General features: G+C 36.3%; 1 pseudogene; it reads right to left on the minus strand.

The window, feature by feature from the left end:
- Window positions 1-2,105: 2,105 nt before the first annotated feature.
- The window catches only part of LOC149238605 (BTB/POZ domain-containing protein At2g04740-like), a 40,221-nt pseudogene continuing 21,257 nt past the window's right edge, over window positions 2,106-21,069 (minus strand).

The raw sequence follows: 21,069 nt of genomic DNA on the forward strand, positions 1-21,069 counted from the left end.
ACTTTGGCTCTCATACCAAGGATAATAGCCCAGCGAAGAAAATACAAGATCGATCACTAGCCTCATTGCACTCTCTCAGACCTAGCATATACTCACTGAGAATCCTCTCAATATTATGTTGTTGTACCTTAGTACCTCACTTTAGGCACAATTTATAGCTTTCCTAAGCTAAGATTTACGGCCATAATTAGCTTGTCAAGTTAACTGAAGATAAATAACTTTATTTTAGTTAATTATCATATCGTTGGTTTTTTCTACTTTAAATCAAGTACAAGTTACAAATTTAGCTTGCCTTATATGTACATCTCATGCATGTCACACACAACATGTCAGCATGTGTGAAAATCCCTTGCACACTCTACATGTCAAATGCAAGCTCATAATGAGGCAAATCAAGGTCCTTATATTCAAGACACAAGACTATAAGTACCTTATGAGCTACAAAATTCAAAACTCCCTCTTAGTGAGGGAGGTACTTCTGGAAGAACCTCTTACACCTGAATCAGTCTCCACACCACCACATTATCCATTGTTGTAGTTGCTCCCTCTTAACTAGAAGACTTCTCTGTTACCTGCTTTAGAATTTTATCTAAAGACCTATTCCTTCCAACCATGCTCCTAGGATCTTGCTCCAAATTATCTAATAATGTCATATCATACCAACTAAGTCTCTTAATAATACCCAAAGAATCACTCTTCCCTGCCACCTACTCTCTCTCAATAACTGACATTGTTCATGTATCCAATATCCTTTTGGATTCTCAATAACTAAAATTTTCTTGTATCCAAGGTCCCCTTGGATATAATGACATGTTGTCCCAACAAACTATAAGATTGCACCTGTTTGATGTTGTTGTAATTCTTGGAGATAGTTCCTAGTTATGGGGGAACCAGTGCCTGAGACATCTTTAGATTGAATAAAAATAGTTAATATCAATGGTCGAAGGGAAAGGCCATGAGGGATTGCAACCAAAACTTCTAGTTCTGAAACCCTAACTTTCCAAAATAGAATGACCAAAGAAACTGAGTGTTGCAGGTTCCTAAATACCCAGGCAATTAAGAATCTAAATACGACTACTATAGCAATAAGCATGAAAGAGTGATAAAATGTGGATGAATTTACATTATGGCAAAGGGCCCTTTAAAGCCTATTTAAATAAGATTTGCGGGTACTCTCTGCTGAGAAAACAACATTAGTAAATCTACTAAAGAAGTCAACAACTTCATTACACTCATGTTGATAGAAGAAAAAAAATAAATGAAAAAATGAAAACACAAAGAAGAAAATATATATGAAACTACTCAAAGTTAGAATTAAACTTAAACTGTGATATATTTTTCAACTTTTAGAAATATTTTCTTATTTACAATGTCAGTCGTAGCTACAAGACTTTGAACCCCTTCAAGATCTAATTTCTAAGCTATTATTTTTGTCTCCTAACCTAAGTGTACTAATTGATTCTTGAAACAGTTTCGGGAACTATTTCTCTCTTTTTATAAAAAGGCTTTTGAAATCATTTAAATTACAAAAAGGTAGTTTCAATATTATATATATATTATTAAATAAAAACCTTTAAAAATAAATCCCCGCCTCCTTTATAAGTTAGAGAGGACAAAATACCAATACAATTTCGAGTCTCGACAAAATGTTAATAAAATTTAATAAGAATGTCAATCATAAGCCCGGGATTTTTTAAAAGTCACATAAAGTCTAGCTGGGGGTGAAGAGATGGAGCGCGGGTCCCAGGTGTTAATCTCCACATACACGCTCACAAAATCATGTATGGATTTTTGAAAATCGCATACTTCTTACGGGGGAATTCACAACGTTTTTTTTGAAAGTACAAGTGGTGATGTTGAGTCGAATAATAGTTGTCAATTTGTTTGATAGGAAGTTTGTAGAATCAACTTTATGGGAGCTCTGCACTACTTATCTTTCGTGCATTTTGTCCCCCATGGATCCCCTTGGATCTGCACTAGAATATTATGAACCATTGATTAAAAAGAACAGAGTCTTCCTTACCATGGCCTAAAACTTCTAAATCTTCTTGTCGAATTCAATCTTGTTAAGTGGAGGTTTCCTATTATATGTTGTGTTCCTAATTTCAACCTTTGTGCTGAAATCTCTTATGTTTTGTGATTTCAAAGAAGAAATACCACCAGCATTCTCCGCATCGAAGGTTTTGGAGTTGGCAATCTTCTGCTTGGTCTATATCAATGTCCATCACCTTTTTAGTATACATGTACTCCAATAATTTTTCAAATGCTTCGACACTCAAATCATGTTCCTCAAGAAGTGGAAGGGAACCGCTCAGAAATACTTCCTTTCCTTCATGAAAAGCAGTAGTCAGAGACAGCCTTGCCTTAAAGTACTCTGGTCGTGAAGCCAATATCACTTGGTGGCTTCGAAATCTCTTGCCTTGTATAATTAAAAAGACACCACATGATCCTTCAAATATAGTTCATCAGCATCCTCACTGCAATTCCGACCACACTCTTGATTCTTCTTTTCAGACTAATTATCATTTACAATTTCTCATTTATCTTGAAACAGGGTGCTTATATCATAACAGACTTCTCATCTATTCACCATCTTGTGGTCATCTGCAGTAACAACATCTTGTCCAGATGTTTCCTTGTCATCCCTTTCCTCACTACAAACTTCACTATTTTCAAAGTCATTTTTCATTGTGTCAAATCCATTTGAATGTTCCAACATATCTAAAGTAGAAATGTTGGTGGTAAGTTGAAAAGTTTCCATATCTCTCCTAGACATCTCAAATGACAAATTCAAAAGTCGGTGCATGGTAGCATGGAGCCTCTCTTGTTCTAGAAGACAAGATCCCTGTAAAATAAATCTCTTTTGCGAGTCATCGACATTTCTCAGTGATTTATATTCTGCATTTTTCTTATGGATAAGCTCTTGCTCAAGAACATTTTTCAGTCCCTTGCATTTGCACACCTACAACTTCTAACCAAAGCTTCCATTTCATCCACAACAAATTCAAGCCTATCAGAATAAAAGAAATGGGTAAGGCTATATAATTCAGGATAAGGTAACTTCTTCATAAATCTGATTTTTTTGCGATACTTCCAGTTTGTCTCAAATTTATTCTTAAAAAAATGGGGATCATGAAACTAATATAGCTCTGTGTGCTTCGATGGGTCTTCCTTGAACAGAAAATGTAATGTTCGAAACAAATTCATTGCTAAAATGCTCACTCAACAATCCATTTCCTTGGAAATTTTAAGAATGCACCTGTGTTGTTGAGGTGGGTTTCCAAGTCTTCGTGGTATTTTGAAGCATCCAGAGGTAGCGAGCGAAAAACCCATTTGAGATGGGAAACTAAGTGCAGTTCCTAATCGTCTTCATAAAATTAGCTCGCCTCGGAAGGTTGATGTTTAAACCAGAGTGCCTTCTCTATGGATTTGAACTAAATCCTTGATTTGGTATGCTTAATGCTCCATGGTCAATACCACGATTCTTTCATGTCTGGGATTCCTTGCAGCGTTTATAAAGGTGACATACCCTATCGTGGAACTTGGCCATACTTTAGAAGGACCCCCTTTTTGATAAATTGCCACAGTTTGTGAATATAATCAAAACATCTTTTGTTTCTGTTGAAAAGTCTTTATAACACATATCTTCCCACGAGCTAATATCGTTGGCTAGACGATGCATGGTAGAGCTATCATCAATCTCACGGCTCAGGCTCCAGTTCACTGCAATGACATTTTCTCCTCTGGAAAGAATGTTAATCCGTAAGGGCAGACATAACAACCTTATGTTTCCATTTATTGATATATACCAATGTTCAAATGATTTTCCAACGCGTTGTGCAACATACTATGACTTCCTCCTTTCGGTGCTATGTATGTGCGCCAACCTTAATTGAATGTTGTTGTATTTTAAAATTTTGAATTTGCCTAAAATCGATGCCTTTAGAATCTCTTCACAAGAAGCACTCAAACAAGTTCCCTCTACCAGCATGTGGCAACAATAAGTCCAGAGGAAAAGTCATTGATGATTCTGCCTTATATAGTCCCACATCCATGCCTCTCACCTCGTCATATGATCTTTATGTGAGAGAATTGTTAAATGCAAAACAAAGGTTGGAAGTTTTAGAAGCTAAAGAGCAGGAAATAGATCAAAAAATTCATATAATAACAACTAAGAACAAGGTTTTAGAAGAAAGCAATAAAGTTTTAAAAGAACAAATGGCATTGCTACAAGAATCTCTCCTAATAAGGAAGATAGAATGGCAATGCATGAAAGCGAATGTGCAAAACATAAAGAAATTTTTAGTGGAAAGTACATAGGTGGTGAATGTGAAATCATCCCAGGATAAAAGGAAAATCATTGCCCAAATAGACAACAATGAAGAGAAAGCGAGAGAAGAAAGGAAAGGGGATTCCACCAAAGTTTCCAAAACTTGGGCTCAAGTTATTAGCAGTTCTGCTAATAAGGAAGGAGAAACAAACATTCAGGTTGACGACATGCAAGATAGAGAAGGCAAGGAAAGACAAAATAGGGCAGCAAACATAATTATTAAAGGGGTGAAAGACTATGGGAAAAATGAATGTACTCTTGACCTTACAAGAGACTTCTTGAAAGACAAGTTGCTATGGCAAGGACAAATATGCTAAGCATGGAGGGTGGGTAAGTTTAACGGTGAGAGAGCCAAGCCCATAAAAGTCATCATGCCTAGCTTGCACGATAAATATATCATTCTAAGAAAGAAGCATCTCTTGAGGAGTTCTCACTTTTTCCTAGAAGAAGATTTAACGATAAAACAACAGGAGGAAAGGAGGGAGGAAATGTGAAAGGTTAGGGCAGAAAGAGATGAAGGAAAGAGAGCATGGATTTATAAAGGAAAAAAGGTGATCGCACTATTTGGACCTCCTTCCAAAACAGAGCAGCAAGATGGTAATAAAGAAGAAGAAACAAACTCTTCAACAGGAAATCAAGAAGTAAGGTCAGTATGGGAAAGCAGGGAAAAATACTCAAATGTGAGTCTTGCATGTCAAGATAAATAGAAATCAAGTCATACCTAGGTTTCCTTAAGATTAGTTTGTTGGAACTGAAGAGGTTACCCATGGAGACAAGGACCTGGGTTAGGGCTTGTTGCGGAAGATAGAGAGATAATTTGCCTCATAGAAACACATGAGCATGAAGGGTGCAAGACACCTTTGTTTGAAGGATACTGGAAGATGGTAGTGTGGAACAAGGCAGCAAGGAATGGCAAAGGGAACAAGGGTATCATGGTTTTAGTAAGGAAGAAAGAATGTCGTCTCATTCAGTTAGAAAAAGACGACTCAAATAAGCAATTCATTTGGTTTAAAATATCAGAAAATGGAAACCACGTCAGAATTGCAGCATGCTATTTTGTGTCGCAAGTTCAAAAATATACAAAGGTAGAGGGCTTGACCACAAAGACCCATTTGCAACCTTAAAAGCAAATATTGCAACATATTCGCAACTAGGTGAAGTCCTTATAGTGGGTGATTTCAATGCTAGGACTGCAAGTGAGCAAGCTAGCATTCTTTGTTGTAAAGATGATTGCAACCCTCTTTGGCTTAAAGAAGATAGTAATGATTAGTGGGAAATAATTTCAGAGGACAAGGGTTGCAATCTCTTTGATGAACAATTTCTTACTCTATGTGGGGCCTTTGATTTAATCATTTGTAATGGCTTGACTAGATGGGAAAAGTTTGGTAATTTCACTTACAATACTTACAATGGAGCACGTGTAGTAGAATATGTAATTTTCTCACATGGTTTTTGTGAGAAAATGGAGGAAGTTTTGATTGGAGATCCATTGTGAGACTTAAAATCATATCATAAGCCAATTTATTTATGTTTCTCTTGGACTAAAAAGAATTAATTAGAGTCAAAAATTCAGCATGTCCAACAAAATCTCCCACGTGACAGAATTCTTTTGACTCCAGAAAATTGTAATACCTTCAAAATGACGCTAGAGAGGCTCTTCGAGAAGGAGAGAATCACAATTCACAACCTTCATAGTCATGAATTCACATAATTAATTCAATGCGCACTTGCAAAGTGAAAAAGAGAAAAAAAATTAAGAAGTTAGAAACAAATTGCTTTCCGGTTAATGCTTGGCTTGACGAGGAATGCAAAAAGGCAAGGAGAATTTGGAAAGATTCAAACAAGGATACCATAAATCTCAAAGCTTAAAACAGTTATTAAGCAAGAAAAAGGTCGATTTCATGGTTTCAAGGAGGGAATAACTAATCTTCCTTGGGAAAAATAATCTCAAATTATTTTGGAAGGAACTCCAACCAATAAAGATACAAACTAGAAATAGTATTACAAATTCAAAATGGTTTGACTATGCAAGACAACTCTATGAGCAGGATCCCAAGGTTGACCCTCCCCCCCTTGGTCAACACTGATTTGAACTCTTCACGGTGCAAGAGGTAGAGATGGATATCAAGAATTTGGGTGTTTTAAAAGCAAAATACTTAGCTGAACTCCAAGAAGAATATCTAAAGTGGGGCCCAAAGATCCTTTCACCTCACATTACAAAAAAATTCAACAACATCATACAACAGGGGCTCCCCAGAGATTGGATAATTAGTCTAGCAATACCTCTTTTCAAGAGCAGTGACGTCAATAATCCCTCCAATTATAGGACCATCATGATAAAACCTTTATTTGCAAATCTATTTGGAAGCATGCTAGAAAATAAAATTAGCAAGTGAACAGAAGAAAAATATAAGCGTGCTAAAGGGAAAGAAGGTTTTAGACCTAAACATTCCATTGTTGATCATTGTATAACTTTAAGGCATGTCATTGAAAAAGTTTGGGAGAAAAAGGAAGAAGTCTTTTGTTGCTTTGTTGATTTCAGAGAAGAGTTTGACTCGGTTCCTAGGGATAAGATTTGGCACAGAATGGAGGAACCTAGGGTTCCTAAACATTTGAGAGTAGTTATGCATATGCTGTATGAAGAGGTGAAAGTCAAAATTAGAACTTCAACAGGCATTTCTGAAAGTTTTAGAAACGATATCGGGGCCAAGCAAGGTTGCCCACTGTCTCCTACCCTTTTTGGTTTATATATCGACAAGCTTTAGGAGTTGTTAAATTCGCAAGGGGGTGATGGTATCTATTTGGCCAAGTTTGTTATAAGGCTTATTTTGAAAATGCAGATGACCTTATTCTGATTGCTAAATCAGTGCTTGGTTTGCAAGAGCACTTATTATCCCTTGATCATTTTTGTAGAAGTGTGGAGATGAAGTCAATATCAGCAAAACAAAAGTAGTGGTTTCCTCTAAGAAAAGAAAACATAACCAGCATAATTTCTACTTTGAAGGAAACATTCTGGAAGAAGTTGTGGATTAAAAATACCTCATAATTGACTTCAACAAAAATCTAAGTTGGAATGGTTGTAGAAAGAAAAGAACTTTGGGGGGTTGGAAAGAATTTATGCTTTACAAAATAGGTGTAGAGAGGCAGAGTTATGGGACTGGAAAATCACTCAAACTCTTTTTCTGCTTCTAGTGATTCTGGTGATTTTCTATGGTTGTGAACTATTTTCTAGCAGTATATCTGACATGCAACGGAGACAAATTGAATTCAAAAGTGTTTAATTACAAACAAAATAAATATTAAAAGTGCAGTTCCTTATGCTATCTCGTTAAGTGAAACAGGGGTTGCTCCTATTGAAGCAATTGCTATGGTGCGAGCCATAAGCTATTTTAAAAAATAAGAAAATGGAAGAGGGTAAATGGCCTAAGGTTGTCTTTAATGACAAATTGTGCAACAGGCAAAAAAAAAAACTTGGATGCAGAAAAATAACAAATGGTTTAGTAAATGGGGTATTTGCTTGAACGTGTGTCCCATAAACAGCAAAGAGATAAAAACTCTTGTTATGGAAAAGTACCACAAGCGTACTTGCGATAAGGAGATAGGAAGAAAAAAAAGTACTATATTGAAGTGTTTAATCCCACTGATAACCATCAACCAAAAGCATACATAGAGGCCAATATCTCTTGGAGAGCCAAAATTCTTATTGCGTAGTTAAGGATTAATTCTCATCAACTCCACTGTGAAATAGGGCGCTGGAAAAGGCCAAAAGAAGTGTGGGAGGAAAGAGTATGCATATTTCGTTCTTCCGGAAAAGTGGAAACAGAAAAACATTTCATTTTAGAATGTGAGGCCTTCAAAGACAACAAGGAAAGTTATGCAGATATGCTGACAGCTAGCTCTTGGGATAATATATTTAGCGAGGGGTTTGTCGAGAAGTTGGGAGAATTTATTGTGAAGCTTCACATAAAAAGGGATGAATACATCAAGCAGATGAAGAAGCAATTTGTCCCATAGGCTATCTTTAGCCTCGTGGACGCTAAAATAATTTATTTCTTTCTTTCTTTTTATATATATTCCAAACATCCTCAACAATATGCGTTTAGGTTGGACATCCTTAACAACGCCACATATCACCTTTAAGTACTCCGACCCATGCAAAATTAGTTCAAAATTTGTTTCTATTGTCTCCACCACATAACGATGCATAGTGTAATAATATTTGGTCTTTTGGTGAACTCCTCCTGCCTCAGTGCTTTATATGGGTGCTGCATTGATTTGTAATATAAATATTATGATCAATGGGAGCCAAGAATACACACTTCATGGAATGAAAAACCCAAAGGTTAGGTCTTCAAGCCTAATCCTTTAAACAATGAAAACCTTAATATTGTAATAAAGGAACCAATTTGGCAAAAATTTCACAATCTTTGACCAAAGTCTCTCCTTTTCTCACAAGGCAACTGACAATTTAACGACTCAGTGTCTTCTTTTGAAACTTTCCTTGGATTTTTTTAAAAGGATCATTTTCATCTAACAATATAAAGCTACAACATATGTTAATCACTTTTTGTCAGAAAAACGTGATTAACATCTGTCCATCCCAAAAAAAAAAATTATATCCAACATTTCCCAAAGTTGATACTGAGACCACATCTACCATCAACCCTAGAACAAACAACATCCATTTCACTTCCAAAAATCCTCTTCACTCTAACTAGAATCTCACACATCCAACCCCCTTCACTCTTAGCTTTTAAACTATGATTTACAAATTCATTAATGACTCAAACATACATCATGAAGACTGACCATAGTTACAAAAATCAACACTCCCTCTTAAATAGGGAGGTGTTCATAATGACTATCTAGATGTTTTCATGTTGAAAAACATTCTCTATGAAAAGGTTATAACAAATTATCATCAACCTTTTCAACATATTTGACATCATCAGGGTTATCTCCTCAACATCCACTAGTTGGAATCTCAGGCACTTTGTCAGCATCAACTAGTAGACATCACTAACATCAATATCTTCATTATTAAATCGTCATCAACATTTACTAGTAGTCATATTTGGGATGGTACCTAACCCATGGATTATCATCAGCATATCAGGACTCACTCTTCTAGAGTGATCAGTCCTAGCACTCACTCTACTAAAGTGGATGGTCCTTAAATCCCAATGTCTCTCATTAGGCAAAAATGTTGATATACCAACACAAGTAGCAGGAACTCGGTCAACCCTTCTTGGGGAGCACTCAAGGATAATACCTCACTTAACCCTTTCTTGGTTAGTTATTGGGTCTAGATGTTGAAAGACCTCACTCCACCCTTCCTAGTATGTGATTGGGTCCAAATGCTAAAAGACCTCACTCCACCCTTCTTGGTGTGTGATCAGGTTCAGATGTTGAAATACCTCACTTCACCCTTCCTTATGTATGATTGGGTCCATATCTTGAAAGACCTCACTCCACCCTTCTTGGTGTATGATCGATTCCAAACCTTACTCAACCCTTCATGGTGACTAATCGGGTCTCCTCACCGAGAGGCACCCATTCAAATCTATATGGTGAGAACTCTAGGCCTCTTAGACCATTTTCCCTATCAGGAGAATGTCCATCCATGTTGTTGTCATATCAACACTCCCTCTCAACTAGACGGGTAATCTCCAGAAGCCCCATCTTGTCTCTAAAGTATATAAACTTATCTCTAAGCAATGGCTTTGTCAAGCTATTATTTGTCTGCTCATTAGTGGATATGTACTCATGCCTTACTTCTCTCTTCTTGTACCATGTATTGGTACTAGATCTCAAGATGTCCTAACCTATCATCATGCTATCACTTGCACCTGATAAACCAAGCTACAATATACTCTACCACTAAGTGAAGCATATTTATGCTTCATGATCATCCAAAAGATCATAATGGAGCCAAAACTGAAGCAGTATACAAACTCTCTTTGTATTTAGCACTCCTTTCCCAATTTGAATTCCTGTAGTTGTACATATCTGTTTGAGACATATTTCAAACCATAACTGATTGTGTCATGACCAACTATACCATGTTGGTACTTCAACACATGTTGAACCACATTCTTTGGCTCAACTATAAAGTGATTTGCTTTCTTTATTTGACCCATGATCCTAACTGGGAATTCTTCCTAAAACAAATCCTTCTATGGAAATCCTCATTTTCCCCCTTTGTCAATGGTGCTTCGTATATCTAGTCAAGATCCTTCTTCTAAGGTCAAATCCCTCTTAAGCTTATGCAAGGGCTCATGTTGAAGCCTTGATTTCTCTTTCTAGAGAAAATATTTTGGTCAATGCAACTTTTTCAGACACATGAGCTCTTCTACTTTTGTCAAAGAACAAATCATATAGAATCAACCTTCATCCATTAATCCAAGTGCATCAAATCTAGGGGGATTATACAAATCCTTCTCTCAAAACTTTAGTTAGCTCTCACATGTTGATTTGTGTAGCTTGGGAGGTACTCCCACACCCTAGGGTACATTATTTTGGAGAAGTTGACCCACATGGGCTTTGTGGGCAAGTGTACCCAAGCAGTGGGATTTTCACCCAAAGTTACGGGCGGGAAACCAAGAGGATTTTTTGATGGCTTGGTCATTGGGGGAATGTGGGGCACCATTAAGGAATTAAGGGGCACAAAAGGCATCAATGAGGTGATATTTATTGAATGAAAATAATTTTATGTCTCATGTTTTATAGAGTTTTAACACTTTGTTAAAATCATCTTGGAGTTATGTGAAGACCCTTGGTGGCTTATATAAGCCCACTGAGAACTCTACAAATAGGAAGGCAAGTGAGCTCATTCAATCATTCATCCAATTGAATCTCATAAAAGGAGAAGGGCATATGATCTGGTCACATACCTACAAGAGAAAATCCAAGTGAAGGAAGGACAAGTTTTTGGCATCTTTTCTTGTGTTTGGATTGGGCCAAGTTAGGGAAGTGGTGGTTGAGTTTATAAGGCAGATTTTGTGCATTTGTTTGTGGTGAATTATTTGTTTTAGAAGGCCAAATTTTTTTGTTCTTTTGGAATAAAGGTCGAGCCCCTATGACACCTAGTTGGAGGGTTATAAGCATTTTTTTTGGAGGTCTGGAAGGGTTGGCAGGTATCTAGAGTAAGGTTAAGCATCTTCAAGGGACAATGCAAAAGTTTCAGTGGCTAGAAGTGAGAGTTACACCTAGTTTCGAGCTATATTTGAAGCCCTAGTTAGGGCTCACCTGTAGCTGTAAAAGAAGCCCTAAAATAAGGGTCAAAGCCTCATTAAAAAGTGCACATATTTATGGACTATAGTGCATAAGAAGACATCCTAAATAGGTATGTTGTTTTTTATTATGAAACTAGCTCACAAAAAGATAGAAAATAGATAAACGCCTTCAAAATAAGCCTCTTCGAGGGGACAACCTCCTTTACATTACACAAATGAACAAATCTTGGATGATACAAATGAAAAAACCTCCTTTCTATATATAGGAGTCTAAGGGGTCACAATATAACCAAAGGCGACCTAACAATAATAATATAAGGGCACAAAAATAACAATAGTGGGCTTTTATGGGGCACAATAATAACAATATGGGGATAATAGGGGCACAACAATAACAATAAGGGATACAATGAAAATAGTAATGGGGGAATCACTAGTATTATAGGGACCTAACATGCCCCTCTCCTTCAAAAAAGTGTTGTCCTCAACACTTGAGTAGTTATGGATGTTTTTGTATAAAATTATCACCCTCCCATGTGGAATCTTCAACGAGTAAGTTCTTCCACTTGATGAGATACTCTGAAATTGATCAATTTCGTAGTTGTCGAGTTCTTGTTTCTTTGACTGCTTCAGGTTCCAATAAGATTTTTCCTTCCTCATCAAGTTCTAGCAATATTGTTTGAACTGGGAGTTTTTCACCTATAACCTTCTTTAAGCATGACACATGGAAAACTGGGTGCACTCGAGAAGTTGCAGGAAGCTCCAATTTGTATGGCATAGTACCTATCTTTTGCAACACCTTGTATAGACCATAATACTTTGATGATTATTTATTATCCTTCTTAGCTTGCTTGAGAGACATTTGTTTATATGGATGTAGCCGTAGGAATACCCAATCACCTACATCAAAACTTCTTTCGCTGTGATGTTGATTTGTTTGTTGTTTCATTCTACTATGCGCCAAGGTGAGATTATCCTTTAAGAGTTGGAAAACTTGTTGTTGATGCTCGATGTGATCTTCCACTGCTTGAATCTTAGAATTTTCTCTTAAATATGATGTTATGGATGGTGGATGATATCCATAAAGTGCCATAAATGGGGTCATTTTTGTTGCAGTATGGAAGGAAGTGTTATACCACCATTCAACCAAAGGCAACCATTTGACCCATTGTGTCTATTTATCAGATACAAAGCAACGAAGATATCCTTCCAAACATTTGTTTACTATCTCAGTTTTCCCATCAAATTGAGGATGATAAGATGAGCTCTGAGCTAACTTAGTACCAAGACAAGAAAATAATTATGTCCAAAAAATTTCAGTGAAAATGGGATCTCTGTTGCTTACAATAATCTTTGGGTTTCCATGTAGCTTTTGAATTGTTTCCATAAATGCAATAGAAACTGTACTCGCTTTAAATGGATGAGATAATGCACAAAAGAGTGCATACTTGGTAAGTATGTCAACTACCACCATGATAACACTCTTTCCTTCGGACTTGGTTAAACCTGTGATAAAATCCATTGAAATCTCCTACCAATGTTGGCTTGGAATGGATAAAGGTTGTAATAGACCTGGTGTCTTAATTGTTTCAACTTTATTTTGTTGCTAAACCAAACATTCCGCCACAAACTTTTGAATATCCGATTTAAGGCCATCCCAAAAAAATTCCTTCTTAACCCTGTGATAAGTTTTTAGAATTCCAGAATGCCCTCCTAAGGGGGAGTTGTGCAATTCCCTAAGAATCTTTTGTTTGAGTTGGGAATTTTTACATAGTTATAACCGATATTTGTACCATAACGAATCATTTTTCCGACTAAATGTATTAGATGTACTGGGATCTTGTTGTAACTTTTGAATGAGTGCCCACACTTCTTCATCATTCTTCCATTCATCCTTTGCTTTTTTATCCAATCTGGTTGGATAATAGAAATGGCGCAAAGAAATGCTTCCACGTCCTCATCCTTTCTTGAGAGTGCATCTGCCAAAAAAAAAAATCTTCCCTTTTTTGTAGATGATTTCAAAGCCATAACACAACATCTTTGTGACCCATTTTTGCTGCTCTTCTGAAGATAATCTTTGTTCTAAAAAGTATTTAAGACTATCATGATATTTTTTTACCTTGAAGTGTCTTCCCATTAGGTAGGGTCGCCATTTCTTAAGTGCATGTAGTATTGCCAACATTTCCTTCTCATAAATAGCTTTATGTAAATACTTTCCTTTGATTGGATGACTTTCGAAAGCAATGGGTCTTTCTTCTTGCATTAAAACAGCACCAATTCCATTTCCTCCGGCATCACATTCCACAATAAAGGATTTTTTGAAGTTCGGTGTAGCTAAGACCAATGCTTGGCACATTGCCTCTTTAATATGTTCAAAGGCCTTCGTTGCTTCTGGAATCCATGAAAATGTATCTTTCTTCAATAATGTTGTTAGAGGAGCTGCTATTCTCCCATAATTATTAACAAACTTGCGACAATACCCTTTCAACCCGAGAAATCCTCGTAGATGCTTTATGGATGTGGGGATTTTCCACTCCTTAATGGTTTTAATTTTTCTAGGGTCTACCTTAACACCTTCATGAGATACAATATGACCCAAATATTCCACCTCTTGTACTCCAAAGGAACATTTGGAGATTTTTGCATATAATTTTTTCTCCTCCAATAGTTTGAGCACCCAGTCAATAGGTTGAACATGATCCTTCCAAGACTTGTTGTAGATTAGTATATCATCAAAAAATACTAACACAAATTTTCTAAGGAAAGGTTTGAAAATGGAATTCATCAAACCTTGAAATGTAGAAGGTGCATTGGTAAGGCCAAAAGGCATGACCAAAAATTCATAATGACCCTCATGAGTTCTAAATGTTGTTTTTGGAATGCCTTCAGTCTTCATTCTGATTTGATGATATCCTGAACGAAGAGCCAAATTGGTGAAGTAAATTGATCCATGCAATTCATCCAATAATTCATCAATGCCAGGAATGGGGAATTTATCTTTAATAGTGAGCTTGTTGAGCTCCCTATAATCTACGCACATGCACCATGATCCATCCTTCTTGCGAACCAATACTACTGGAGCAAAGAAAGAACTTTGACTAGGTTGAATTATACCATCCTCTAGCATTTCTGCAACCATACGTTCAATTTCACTCTTTTGGGCATAGGGATATCTGTAAGGACTGATGTTTGGAGGAACACTTACTGGAATCAAATGAATAGCATGATCATGATCACGAATAGGTGGGAGGCATTTGGGAGTCTCAAATACCTTGGAATGATTGTCCAAGGCTTTTCGGAGATCTGGAGAAATAGATGATTTCAATGTGGGAACCTCTAGTGAACATAATTGTGCAATTATGCCTCATTGTTCTTTCTTTAGAAGCTTTGGCATTCTGTTAGGGCTAATTATCCTTCCCGGTTTCCCTGCGATACCCCTTAATTTAACTTCCTTTCCTTCTGAAGAAAAATTTCATGAAAAGTTCTTGAAAATTAAAAGCTATTGTACCCAAGGATTGTAGCCATTAGACTTCTAGTACAACAGCAGCACCACCCATTGGAATGGAAAGCATTGGGTTATTCAATACATATTCTCCCATGGATAGCTTGATATTATGGCACTTTCTCGAGCAAGTTATGGTTCCTCCACTTGCAACCATCACTTGACACTCTAGTGCTGAATATAGGAAGCAATTTAATTCCTTGGCTATCTTACAATGAATAAAATTATGGTTACTGCTCGAATCAATCAACACTATTACCTTTTTCTTCTTGATATGCCCTTCTTTCTTGATAGTTTGAGGAGTGGTAATTTCAGCTAATGCATTACAAGATATGGTCAGATTCATTTCTTCTTTCTCTAAGGTTTGTTCCTGGTGTATATCCTCTTCTTTTGACATTTCTTTTTCCTTGTCTTCCTCCTCTTCACACTCTATGTAAAATAATATCTTCTCAGCACACCTATGACCTTTAGTGTATTTTCTATCACAACTGTAACAAAGCCCTTTTGCTCTTTTTTCTTCCAATTGTTGTGGTGTCAACCTTGTAGGTTGTGGATGGCTAGGGGCAACAACACTTCCATCTTTATTATTGTGAGTGGTAGGCTTCCTTGTTTCCATAATTTTTCTTTCCAACCTAAACACCTTCTCCATTGAATCAAGTTCCCAAAGGCAAACCTCATGTTGGATGTTATCCTTTAAAGTCCCTATGAACACATCAATCCTATTCTCCTCTGGAATATCTTTTATCCTTATATTCAATTTTTGGAAGTCCTCAATGTGCTCCATCATTGAACCCTTTTGTTTGAGATTTATCAATTGGCTAAAAAAGTGTTGCTTTTTGTATCCTCATAATGTGCTATCATTTCATCCGTAAAAATAGCCCAAGTGACAATTTGTTTACGAGACCAAAGTCATCGATACCATGCAAACTGATTTGGTTCCAAATATAAAGTTTCAATGCATACCTTTGTGTGTTTTGGACATTATGGAGATCGAAAAATTGCTCCATCTATAGCATCCATGTTGCAGGATCCTTGCCATCAAACTTCCTCATATCGATCTTTGGAACATGGTGGTTCTTCAATCCAACGTTAGATTCTATGAAATCATGATTAACATTTATTTTTTTCTCATCATGAGTTTCCTTTACTACTGTTTCGCCATTAGTAAGCATTTCTTGTAGAATTTTTTTCAAATCTTCCATCTTAGCTTCCATGCCTTTCTTTAAATCATCCATCTTAGCTTCCACGCCATCCATATTAGCTTCCACAAAATTCATCTTAGATTCTACGCCTTTCCTTAAACCACCAATCTTAGCTTCCACACCATACATCTTAGCGTCTACATCTTTCTTTAAACCATCCATTTTAGCTTCTGTCACTTTTTGTGTGAGTGAAATTTGTTGCACTTGTTTCCATAATTTTGATATATCATGTTGCATTTCTTCCTCTTCTTCATGAGTCATGCTAGATATTTCAAGTTTATTACTAGGTGTTTCCATTTTCTTTCTTCGGGGCATCAATTACTGATAATAATGCTTCACTCTGCCCTTTGAATTCTTTCAAACTAATTTTTCAAACCAAACTTAAGCAAAAATTAAAAAAAAAAACTACACACATTTTTTCACTTTGTAGGAGCTCGATATTGAACGACTATAACTCTGTAATTTCGGATCTCCAAGGTATGAATCAAGACTTGCAGTATCCCTCTATGCTCTCTTTCTAATGCCACCACTCTGATCGAAATTGGATTCTCCAAAAAAGAGTTATGCCCCACCTCCCAAGATGACCTGCTTATATACTTGTTCAGTAGAGCGAACTTGTATGAAGTGCCATGTGTTACTGTTTCGACCTTCGGACCTAAAAACAATATACAAAAATGCATAGTCTGTCCTCTTCCTATATCTTCTTATGAAATTTCAATTTGATGCTTATATAGAAAGTTATGATGATGTTCCCAAGGTCACATGTTTAGAATGTAATTTTGGACTCTGTAAAAACCCTAACTTCCTCAGATTATATCTTCGAAAATATAGCGAGACAAGATCTTAAATTCGGACCTGAGCTTCACTAAGCTTTCAGATCAAATAGGTTTTAATTTCAGAGTTTGAACCTACGTAGAAAAAAAATTATAGCGAAACTTCCACGATGACCTGTTTGAGATGAAATTTTGGAGCTTTCAAAAACCCTAACTTCCTCAGTCATAGCTCCAAAACTATAGCAAGAAAAGATCTAAAATCTGGACCCAAGGTTCAGACTAATGTCTTCTCAAATGGGTTTTTTTTAGCTTCTAAAACTTCGTAGCAAAAATGTTATAGCAAAAATTCCATGATGTCCTGTTTGGAGCAGCAAAACCCTAGAATCCAAAGCTTTGATACCAAATGTTATGAAACTAACCCACAAAAAGATAGAAAAGATAGATAAATGCCTTCAAAATAAGCCTCTTCGAAGGGGCAACCTCCTGTACATTACACAAATGAACAATTCTTGGATGATACAAATGACAAAACCTCCTTTTTATATATAGGAGTCTAAGGGGTCACAATATAGCCAAAGTCGACCTAACAATAATAATATAAGGGCACAAAAATTAACAATAGTGGGCTTCTATGGGGCATAATAATAACAATATGGGGACAATAAGGGCACAACAATAACAATAAGGGATATAATGAAAATACTAATGGGGAATCACTAGTATTATAGGGACGTAACATTTTTATTTCCATGTTGATGATTTGCAAGGGATGGTAGGGTTGTTTGATGTGTTTGAACATTAGTATTAGATAAACCTAAGAACAATTATTTGGAGGGTTGTTAGTGGTTTTCTTGATGCCCTAAGTATAGTCCTTTTTGTGGATAAAAAGAGTTGTTAGTGGGAAGTTTGATAACCAAGCCCTAGTTTAGTGATTTGGGGAGAGCTAAAACAGTAATAAGAAGGTTGATGTGTTGTTCCTTAGTACATTGATCGATATTGAGTCAAAAATTAGAGATAAGAGAGAAGCCTCTGAACCTCAATTCTAGTCATATTTGGAGTAGCAGAGAGGCAAGAAGTGGGCAGTGGTAAAGATCCTAAGATTTGGCACTCTTGGAGGAGTAGGAGAGTAGCTAGTGAGAAAAAAAAATTGTTCCAAAGTTTAGTGACATCATAGAAGCAATGATCATTGATAGTGGAATATTTTTGAGTTGGTAAGGGATTCTTTCTGAGGGAGAAGAAGTTGTGTGATTAGTAGAATGGACAGAAAAGTACCTGCCAGATGTTTCCAAGGTACGTGGACTGAAAGGACTGCGGATGTGAACCATCATCAAGTAGGTAAAGTGTACCTTGTTTAGGGAAAAATTGGTACTCATAGTTGTTGATACCAAGCCCTAGTTGTTGTCTTGCATTAGGTTTGATTATAAGGTCCATGATCCCTGGTACAGGAGCCCTAAGATTGTTTATATTAAATATTTTTAATATAGCAAGTGTTGGGTTAAAATTTATCTCGTGTACTAGTTGATTCACTATTGTATATTTTCTGTTGTGCAAAGAAGAATTGTTGTGGAATTTATTTGTGTTTGTGATCTTGATCTTAGACTCAAACCTGATTCTTAAGTGTCGTGGAAAAATCAACCTCATCTATACTTCTTCTTTCATCAAAGAATACAATCTCTACATCCATATGATTTAATAACAGCAATCATATAAAGAATAAACTTTTAACAAAGTGTACTTGAAAAATGTCCCTTAATAGTCGTCTCCCTCTTATAGAGGTAATCCTTTGCTTTGTACTTCTTTCTATTTAATCATACTTTGTTTTGGAAGTCGCTATTGAATTATTGTTGGCATAGATCAAGGCATGCTTCAATATGGTTGATATGTCTGCTCCCTCTAAGCTCAAATCCCATCTAGGAAAATATCTCTCAATACAATTCCTCTTGTCATAAGCTTCATTCTTCCATTCTTTTCCAATTACTACCAAAGCCTTGGCAATTTTCATTATGTACATGCAATCCTCACTAGGATGCCAAGGAAGAATAATCACAACTAAGAAAATAGTTCAAGGATAAGAGACTATCTAATCAATAACAATGATAGTAATAATCACGAAAGAGAGAGTCAAAATACTTATCTTCTACACGTCGACTCCCTCTTGATCTTAGCCTTCTTGCACCCAACTTGAAAGTCAAGCTTGTCCACGTCGCCATCATGGTGTCATTACTTTCTTGCAAAGGTTTGGGTTTCTTCTTTCAGTAGAAACGTCCAAACCTAGGGCTTTCCAAGCTTTATTGCTTGCTAGGGTTTAGAAATCGTAGAATTCAATGAAATTCATCATTGTTTCATTAGTTGATTGAATTTGGTCCAACACACTCAAATATGAAAGTGACTTTGATCTTTAATCTTGAAGAGATATTTGGCTTTATGATCTTGTCATATCCAACAAACTTGTTTCATCAAGAATATAATAGTGACAGAGATCTTTCTCCATATTTTAAACTTGGACTTCAAGATTGGGCATCCAAATTACAAGATCCATGGCAAAAAAATTCTTTGTAATATGCTTCAACACCCAGTCTATGGAAATATCTTCAAATTTTTAGTACTCTGTGAATTTAGATACAATATAATTGCTTTACTTCTCACAACAAGGCAATATGTGTTAGAAAATTGGAAAGGTAGAAAGATTCTCTTATATTGATAACTACATGTGATATTCTTATAGTCTTACTATATTCTCTTCATTTTATTCTTTTATATTTGTTTCATCAAGAAATCATCAAATCAAAACATGAAGATCAATGACACCAAATGTAGGCACTCGGCCAGGGCTAAAACCCCTCTATAGGGGAAAACCCAGTCAAACTCTTCCACTAGAAAAATGAAATTGAGATAGACCAAATGACCTTCCTCCTCTACCAATTCATCCCTCAAACTATCCTTCCAGACTATAATGATCAAATTCAACAATATTTCATCAACACTGCATCGAAACACAATTTCAATGCTATTGCTTTAGAATTTCGGCCCAGCTTCAATTTTTATAACTTCGACCCTCCTGTAACTTTAGCTCCTTCATACATGTGAGACAAAGAGAGAAAATTTGACTTCTTTTTTCTTGACAAAGATTTCCTTTTCCTTTGCTAGGTTTTCCACTTCTTTCCTTGAACTTCGCACCTTTTTCTTCTTCCCACTATTGCAAATCAAACTTTTTGAATCTGTCTCCAAATGAGGACAAGTTACCTCTATTTATACTATTTCCATGAGGTAGAATTCCCTTGATGAGGTTGACTTGTCCTTTGATGTAGGAATTTACGGGGTAAGTTCCTCAAATAGAACACCAAAGGACACCGCTCACAAATAGATCACAGATCAATACACCAGTATTATTGACATGGTTAAAACCCTCAAAGAGGGAAAAAGTCCACAGCCTGAGCCAATGCGGCCACTTAGGAAATTTATTAATAAAATAATTAAAATTTACATAAGCTTCTCTCATGAATGGTTACCCTACAAATGACCCTCCATGTTATTTAAATAGAGATCATGGACCAATCGGGTGTTAAGACACGGATCAAGTGTCGGTAATACCAAGGAGAGAATGAACTGTCATATCACTTCATTTCTATAACATATCATGATCATCGGATTGTAAGTTACAAAAGTACATAGTAAATAAACATAGTTTACCTAACTCTACACTAGACCAAGTTATACTTAACTATTTACTATGTGTCAGAATATCCTAACATCCCCTCTTAAGAACAACTTGGGATAGGATTGAAGGATGTACAAATATGACACAATAGGAGAAGGAAGGAGGCATTAGAGCCTATCCCCCCTTAGTGACAACTTCCTGAACTCCAACCATAAATCTAAGTTTAGTAAACTTCACCTCTGTGAGAGCCTTTGTAAAGATGTCTGCAACTTTATCATATGTTGAACAATATTGCACTTCAAGAACATGGTCATGAATGAGCTTTCCGATGAAGTGCATGTGCAATTCAATGTGTTTGATGCGCTGATG

The sequence above is a fragment of the Pinus tabuliformis genome, chromosome 8, assembly GCF_031772625.1.
Source record: "Pinus tabuliformis cultivar Carrire ecotype Pingquan chromosome 8, CPIR1, whole genome shotgun sequence".
Classification (NCBI taxonomy): Eukaryota; Viridiplantae; Streptophyta; class Pinopsida; order Pinales; family Pinaceae; genus Pinus; species Pinus tabuliformis.